This window comes from Zingiber officinale, chromosome 4B (assembly GCF_018446385.1).
Source record: "Zingiber officinale cultivar Zhangliang chromosome 4B, Zo_v1.1, whole genome shotgun sequence".
Taxonomy (NCBI): Eukaryota; Viridiplantae; Streptophyta; class Magnoliopsida; order Zingiberales; family Zingiberaceae; genus Zingiber; species Zingiber officinale.
In genome coordinates this window covers 129,809,679-129,818,831 of record NC_055993.1, presented here as the reverse complement: position 1 = coordinate 129,818,831, position 9,153 = coordinate 129,809,679, and positions in this window count along the sequence as shown.

Sequence of the window (9,153 nt, the reverse complement as noted above, 5' to 3'; positions counted from 1 at the left end):
CCACCATGGAGACCAGGTTTGATGCTGGTGATGCGGCACATCTCATAAATGCCTTTGACCTCTCGTCCGACCATGAGCTTGTCCTAGCCGGACCAACCGATTGGCCACACAACCCATTGACCGACACTGTTTGTTTCTTTCGAGACCAGTTTGTGGGCGGTCTCCGGTTCCCTATCCACCCATTTATAACTGAAGTTTATAATTTTTTCCGAATCCCACTCGCCCAGCTCGTCCCTAATTCTTTCCGCCTGCTGTGCGGCGTGGTGGTGTTGTTCCAGGTGCACAACATCCCACTGACCCCTCAGGTCTTCCACTACTTTTACTATCCCAAACAATCCGAGCTGGGCACGTATCTCTTCCAATCTCGGATCGGCCTAGTGTTTTTCGATAGGATGTCTTCCTCCAACAAGCACTGGAAGGAGTATTTCTTCTACATCAGACTCCCCGAGCGGCCAGACCGCTCTGCCACCTCCGCCTGAACTGAAGAGGTACAAGACCCAACCAGATTATCTCCACGCCGCTAACATATTGGTCGGTCTGAAGTTCAATATCCACAAATTGCTTCCACAGGGAGTAATGTATATTTTCGGGTTGAATCCGAGTCGAGTGAAGCTTCCGAGCAGCCTAGGTAAAAAATTTCTTAAACCTTCTTCCTTTGAATCTAACTGATTCTGTTTTTCTTTTACAGCTGACATTATGATGCGAGCCCGAGCTGCCGGTATAATGAAGGCCAAGCAGACCGAGATGAGGCAACTGTAACCAAGGAGCTGGAACGACTCGGCTTGACCCCTGTCGGCTCGTAGGAGGGCGCAGCTGGAGAAACTGCGACTGCGAGTGAGGGGACCGCCGAACAAACGCCAAGCGTGGGAGGGACTACTGACCCAGGAGTGCCCCAGAGGTGCCTCTAGCCATTCCCACCGAGGGATCAAGATCCTCGGGCGATGAAGTTCCGCTCTCCTACAAGAGGCGTCGGCCCAACGTGCCCTCCCGGTCTGCCACGTTTGTTGTGCAAACTTCCGCGGGAGGTGTCCCATCTGCAACCCCCACAACAGTGGAGGCTATCTCCTTCAATCAGACCCCATCTGTGGCCGAGCTGCAGGAGCCACTTCCCGTGCAGCCACTTACCTCCCTTCCTCTGGCTGGGAGGAGGATAACTCGCTCAGCCATTCATCCCATTCGTCCTGCCCAGTCCTCCGGTCTGTCTTCCTCTGCCTAATCAACACCGGGCGGGAGATGATTCATCACCGCCACCCTTCATTTGCCGACCCAGGATCTTCGCTAGCCGGGCGATCAGGGCGAATCTCCCCAACATCAAATCTACATCGGGGGTCAGCTCGCCCATGTATGGGAGGAGGCGAGGGCTCGAGCAGCCATGAAACCCCCCGGGCGCACTGGCCGATAATCACCTGGAGATGTCCACCAGGGTTAGTACTTTTGGTTATAACTTACCTCCGATTGTCACTAATATTTGTTTTGCAGTACTGGGTGGAAAGCATCGCCATGTGCCAACGGCTGGCACAGGTGGAGGATGAGCTGAAGAAGCTCAAACTTTCGGGAGAAGGCTCTTCCTCCCAGGGGACGTCACCCACTCGGTTGAAGGCAGAGCTAGAGAAGGCCCAACAACTTCTGACGGAAGAGCAGCAGAAGTCGGCCGAACAGGCCAGCAGGTTGAGTCAGATCGAGGCTCTATTGAAGACCTACAATAGGAAGTTGGAGTTGGCCTCCACGAGGAAGCAACGGGTTGTCGCTGACTTAAAAGAAAAGAACAAGGAAGCCAGGCGACTAGCCGAGAAGCTGAAGGCAGCGGAGAACTCCCTGGTTGCTGAGCGGGAGAGCCACTCGGCCAAGGAGACTGAACTACAAGGCCACGTGAAGCGTCTTGAAGATGAGCTGCTGGCATTGCGTGCTGCCTTGAAGGCCTACTAGGAGGCCGAACCGTTTCGCTTTGCCGCCATGAAGCATCAATACCTCCGCTCGGAGCCCTTTCTGGAGAAGGCGACAGACCGTATCATCCATTCGTTCGAGCTGGCCATTACCGCCACGCTCGCCCAACTGAAGACAAACGACCACCTCTTTGAAGGTTTTTCCGACCGGGATGTCAATCGAGTCCAGCTCCTGGAGGGTATCCCTAACGAGGCCTTTGAATATATCGAGTGAGCAAGAAGTTGCTATTTTGTAAAAGCCTTGTTTTTTGTAAGCCTTAATGACTTTCTTGTCGTTCGATAATGTCTATGAATGAAATCTTGTCTCTTTCATATGCTGTCGATTTGCTGTGTATGTGGTCGCGTAGTCCCGATCGGCAATGACGCCCATGATATTACTGAAAGATTCTCTTAGGATTATACCTCTGGGGTTTAGAATTGTTGTCTGACTTCAGCTTTAGTGTTTGTGTTAGGCGATTTTTCAAGGTCGGGGTTTAACGTTGCCGCTCGGTGGTCTTCTAGGCGAGGTATTTGTACTCATCGCGTCGACTCTAGGGTTTAACATCGCCGCTCGATGGTCTTCTAGACGGAGTATTTATGGTCGTCGCTCCGACCCAGGGGTTTATAGTCGCCGCTCGACTGTCTTCCGAGTGGAGTTTTTATAGTCATCGCGTCGACTCTGGGGTTTAACGTCGCTACTCGACAGTCTTCCGAGCGGGGTTTTTATAGTCGCTGCATCGACTCTGGGGTTTAACGTCGTCGCTCGACGGTCTTCCGAGCGGGATTTTTATAGTCGCCACGTCGACTCTGGGGTTTAACGTCGTCGCTTGACGGTCTTCCGAGCGGAGTTTTTATAGTCGCTACGTCGACTCTGGGGTTTACCGTCGCCACTCGACGATCTTCCGAGCGGGGTTTTTATAGTCACCGCGTCGACTCTGGGGTTTAACGTCGTCGCTCGACGGTCTTCAGAGCGGGATTTTTATAGTCGTCGCGTCGACTCTGGGGTTTAACATCGCCATTCAACGGTCTTCTGAGCGAGATTTTTATAGTCGCCGTGTCGACTCTGTGGTTTAACGTCGCCACTCGACGGTCTTCCAAGAGGGGTTTTTATAGTCAACTCTGGGGTTTAACGTCCCCGCTCGACGGACTTCTGAGTGGGGTTTTTATAGTCGCCGCGTCGACTCTGGGGTTTAACATCGCCGCTCGACGGTCTTCCGAGCGGGGTTTTTATAGTCGTCGAGTCGACTCTGGGGTTTAACGTCGCCGCTCGACGGTCTGGTGAGGTCTTGAGGATTGGTCGTTCGACAATAAATTCAGCGAACACTGTGCTTTTGGTTTTCAGCCTGTAATGAAAAGGCGAAGGGGAATGCAAAGGTACAGAATATTAGTTACATTATCTCACCTATCATCCAGCTCGGTATGACTGCAGGTGTTTGGTGCTCCACGGGTGCTCCAATCGCCGCCCGTTCTCGTCTTCCAGATAATATGCCCCCGAGCGAAGTTTTTCCACAACCTTGAATGGCCCAGCCCATGCGGCCTCCAGTTTGGTGACGTCGCCGACTAGCTTGACTTTCTTCTAAACTAAGTCGCCGACCTGAAATGATCTGGGTACCACTCACCTGTTGTACTTCTATTTCATTCTTTGTCGATACGCCATCAGCCGGACGGCTGCCTTGGCTCGCGTCTCGTCCACCAGGTTTAGCTCCAATTGCCTCCGTTCGACGTTGTCCTCGCTGTAGTGTCGGATCCGGTCGGACTCTATTCCGACTTCGACCGGAACGACGACTTCTCCTCCGTATACCAAATGGAACGGGTGACCCCCGTCCCTTCCTTAGGCGTTATGCGGATCACCCACAATACACCCGACAGCTCGTCCACCCAGCTTCCCCCTTCATGATCGAGCCGAGCTCGAAGAATCCGTAAGATTTCTCGATTTGCTACCTCGGCTTGCCCATTACTCTGCGGGTATGCCACAGAGGTGAAGGCTTGTTGTATGTCGTACCCCTCACACCATTCCTTCAGTTGCTGACCTGAGAACTGCCTCCCATTGTCCAAAATGAGCAGATGGGGAATGCCGAACCAACAGATGATATGCTGCCAGATGAACTTCATGACCATCTGCTCTGTTATCTTCGCTAACGGCTCGACCTCGTTCCACTTGGAGAAATAGTCAACCGCCACCAGTAAGAATTTTCGTTGCCCAGGTGCCATAGAAAATGACCCCACGATGTCCATGCCCCATTGATCGAACGGGCAGGACATGGTGGAGGATTTCATCTCTTCCGTCGGGCGATGCGAGAAGCTATGGTATTTTTTGCAGGACAGGCACATGCTGACTATCCGAGCGGTGTATTCCTGGAGTGTCGGCCAAAAATACACGACTAAAATGACCTTTCTTGCTAACGCGCGGCCGCCCGGATGTCCTCCGCAGGACCCTTGATGCGCCTGTTGTAGTATATAGTCGACGTCTTCCAGACCGATGCATTTAAGTAAAGGCCTGGAGAATGCTTTCTTATAAAGTTGTTCTCCGATCAGGACGAAACGACCAGCCCTTCTTCGAAGCAGATGCGCTTCCTTCCGATCGGAGGGTGTGGCCCCAGACTTCAAGAATTCCGTTATGACCATCCGTCAGTCATGGGGAAAGTTGAGCCCTTCCATCTTGTCTACATGAGCTACTAAGGCTACCTGTTCGACCGGTTGCTGAATGAGGACTGGTGATATGGAACTGGCGAGCTTGGCTAAATCATCAGCAGCTTGATTTTTTGATCGGGGAATCTTTTGTACGATCACTTCCTCGAAATTGCCCTTTAGCCTCTTAAACAACTCTGCATAGAGTCTGAGCCTTGGGTTGCTTATCTTAAAGTTTCTGGCAAGTTGCTGAGCGGCTAGCCAAGAATCTGAGTAGATCAAAACCTTGACTGCTCCCACATGCCGAGCGACTTGTAAGCCGGCTATGAGGGCCTCATACTCGGCCTCATTATTGGTGGCCCGATAGTCCAGCCGGACGGCTAGATGTATTCGTTCGTCCCGGGGAGAAACTAGCAGTACACCAATTCCACCACCTCGCCGAGTAGACGACCCGTCCACATATATTCGCCACGTGGTCTCAGGCTCGGGGTTCTGCACTTCAGTGACGAAATCTGTCAAAGACTGCGCCTTAATAACAGTTCGGGGTTGATACTAGATGTCGAACTTGCTAAGCTCTGTTGTCACTTGATCAATCGTCCGGACGCTTCCGGGTTGAGGAGGACTCGTCCCAGGGGACTGTTGGTCCTCACAATGATAGTGTGCGCGAGGAAGTATGGGCGAAGCCTCCGAGCGGCCAGTATTAACGCGAAGGCGAGCTTTCGAGGCCGGTGTAGCGAGATTCAGTGTCTTTCAATATATGGCTCAAGAAGTATACATGCTGCTCCTCGCCGTTCGGCCTTACAAGAGCCGAGTCGACCGCATGCTCGGTCGAGGATAGGTAGATCCTTAGGGGTTCACCAGCAACCGGCTTGGCGAGCACAGGCAAAGAATTGAGATAAGACTTAAGTTTTTCGAACGCCCGATCACATTCTTCATCCTATTGAAACTTTGTGGCTCGGCGTAGGATTTTGAAAAAGGGCAAGCTCCGGTCGGCAGATTTTGAGATGAACCTCGATAAAGCTATTATCCGTCCAGTAAGACGTTAGGTTTCTTTCAGATTTCTTGGAGGCGACATATCTTGGAGTGTCTTTACTTTGCTGGGGTTGACCTCAATCCCCCGCTCTGTGACTATATATCCCAAGAAACGCCCACTCTTTGCGCCGAACATACACTTTTGGGGATTCAGCTTGATTCCATACGTTCGTAGGGTCTGATAGGTCTCCCTGATATCTGTGCAAAGGTCAGTAGCTCAGAGGGATTTAATTAGGATATCGTCGACGTATACCTCCATATTGCAGCCGATCTGCCTCCTGAACACCTTGTTCATGAGTCGTTGGTAGGTAGCTCCCGCATTTTTCAATCCGAACAACATTACGTTGTAGCAATAGATGTCGCCCGCCGTGATGAAGCTCACCTTCTCTTGATCCTCCCGGGTGAGCGGCAACTGATGGTATCCCTGGTATGCATCCAGCATGCATATCAGCTCGCACCCAGCGGTTGAGTCTACCATCTGATCGATTCTGGGCAGGGGATAGAAGTCTTTCGGGTACGCTTTGTTCAAGTCCCAAAAGTCGATGCAAACCCTCCACTTGTTGTTCGACTTGGAGACGAGTACTACGTTCGCTAACCAGCCCGGGAATTGGACCTCCCGTATGTGGCCGGCCTCTAGCAGCTTCTCGACCTCCGCCCGGATAATCTGATTCTGCTTGGCGCTGAAATCTCTCTTTCTTTGCTTTACTGGCGGGGCATCTGAGCGTACATGAAGCTCATGCCGCGCGACGCTGGGGAGATGTTAGGCAGCTCGTGTGTTAACCACGCGAAGACATCATGGTTATGCTGGAGGTATCTGATCAGCTCGACTTTTTGATCAGCTCCCATATCAGATGCTATGAAAGTCGTCGCCTCTGGTCGGCAAGGATGTATATGCACTTCTTCATTTTCTTCATAAACAAAAACAAGGGACTTCTCAGTTATGGCGTTTACCTCAATTCGCGGGGTTTTCTGGGCAGACCTAACTTCTGTCCTGACCATCTCGACATAGCATCGCTGAGCCGTCAGCTGGTCCCCCTTCACTTCTCCTACTCGATCCTCGACCGGGAATTTGATCTTCTGGCAAAAAGTCGAGACGACCACGGGGAACCCATTGAGGGTCGGTCGACCCAAAATGACATTGTATGCTGAGAGGGCCTCCACTACGATGAAGTTAGTTACTCTTGTCCTCCGAAAGGGCTCCTCTCCGAGCGACATGTCCAATTTGATATGGCCGAGCGGCAGGACCTCGTTGCCCGTGAACCCGTACAGGGGAGGTTGTCATTGGCAGCAGCCCGGCGCAGTCGATCTGGAGTTGGTCGAACGCCTTCTTGAAGATGATGTTGACCGAACTCACTGTGTCAATGAAGATGCGATGAATAGTATAATTCGCTATTACCGCTCGGATGATGAGGGCATCGTCGTGCGACACTTCGACTCCCTCGAGATCCCTGAGACCGAAACTGATCTCGGGCCCGCTCGCCTTCTCCTTGCTGCAACCGATGACATGGATCTCTAGCCGCTGGGCGTGTGACTTGCGGGCTCGATTGGAGTCCTCGCCGGTTGGGCCTCCCGCTATGATGTTGATCTCCCCTCGAGCGGCGTTGTTCCTATTATCTTCTTCCTGAGCGGAGGGCCTAGCTCGCTTGTGCGAGGCCCGGGGTCGATCGCCACTCCTGGGCGAACGATGGTGCTTCCGATCAGGCGACCGTCTAACCGATCGCCGCCCGGTATCTGGATGCCGCTGCTCGGGCGAGGGCGATCGACGACGATAGTTCTCGGGGTTGGCTGGACGCCCGGGGCGAACCCCCGATAGTCTCGTGTGTTGTGGCTGACAGACTGGTGGAAAGAACAAAACATGGGAGTCCATACCTTTCCCCTTGGCTTTGGTCGCTCGGAAGCCACACGTTGAACGACGTGTGACCTGGCTTCTTGATGGGGCCTTATCCCTTCGGTTTGAGGTCCTCGGGTGGTTGATGATTAACCGGCGGCCTTTGCTCGGTCGGCGCAGCAGGCTCGGCCGGAACCTCCTTTATTCGGGTCGCCTCCACATTGATATACTCGCTCGCCTTCTTCAGCATATGATCATAATCGCGAGGTGATTTCCGGATGAGCGAGCGGAAGAAGTCACCATCGGTAAGCCCTTGGGTGAAGGCATGCATCATGGTTTCGGAGGAGACCGTGGGGATGCCCATTGCAGCCTGATTGAAGCGCTGAATGTAGGCTCGAAGGGTCTCTCTCGGCCCTTGCTTCATAGAAAACAGGCTGACACTTGTCTTCTGACAACGTCGGCTGTTAACGAAGTGGTGGAGGAAGGCCGTTCGAAAGTCCGTGAAGCTTTTGATCGATCCGTCCGACAATCTCCGGAACCAGTGTTGTGCCGAGCCCGATAATGTTGTAAAGAAGCCCCTGCATTTGACTCCATCCGTGTACTGATGAAGAGTTGTCGCATTGTCGAACTTGCCCAAGTGGTCGTCCGGATCCGTTGATCCATTATACTCCCTGATCGCCAGAGGAGCATAATGCCTGGGTAGCGGATCCTGCAAAATTGCTTCAGAGAATTGGCGGTTGATCCGCTCGGGTTACAAGTCGACTTGGGGAGCTTTCCCCTTCCTTGCATCCCGAGTTGGAGCTTCATCTGACGAAGATCCTTGGTCTTGATGGGCTTGTGCAATTTCTGAGGGCGTCTGGAATAGAGCCCTATGGAACGGTATCGGGGCGGGTGACGCTTCTGCCTGAGTGCCGGTCAGGCCTTTGTTTTGTCTCCATATGGAGAGTTGCTCTAGTCGGTCCTCGTGCGCGGCTCGACCTCCTGACGTCGAAGTCGCTTGCTGCGCCATTCGTTCGACTAATGCCTTTTGTTGCTGCTGCTCCACGATTTTTACCGCTTGCGCCTGGATGAGCGCATCGAGCTCTTCTTGAGAGAACATCACGGTGTGAGGTCTTCCGGCTTCCTCCATTTTCTACTAGACTCAGAGTCAAGTGCGTTCCTACATACGACACTAGTCATTTTGACATATTAAAAAGTAAGTCATTTTTTTTTAAAAAAATCAATTAAAATTAATTTTTGGATGAAATGAAATTTACATGATGAAGATTAAGGAAGCCAATTGCTAAAGAAAAATATAATTCAAAATATTTGTGGAATGTAATAAGAGCATCCATAAAAAGTAGGGATATTTCTTTCAAATATTTACGACTCTCAATTCTATATCATTTTTTAAATATCTTACTATTCAAATATCTCAATTTTCACAATGAAATATCTTTCACTTTCACATCATTTTAATAGATCATACCAAATTTAATTAAATTTATACCTAATGATTTTTAATCATCCCTCAAATATTTTTTCTACATCATTGAGAAATATTTAAGAAGGAGGAATATTTAAAGAAATATCATCTCTAAATATTTTCGTTGGGATGCTCTAATGTAATATTAATATGCAGGTCAATTTATATTTTGTATATTTCTTGCTAAATTAGTTGTAGGATACCAAACGCAGATGACAGCTCAGCATTGGTCCCACTGGATTCGGCGGACTCATCCACGGCTTGGGTCATACCCGATC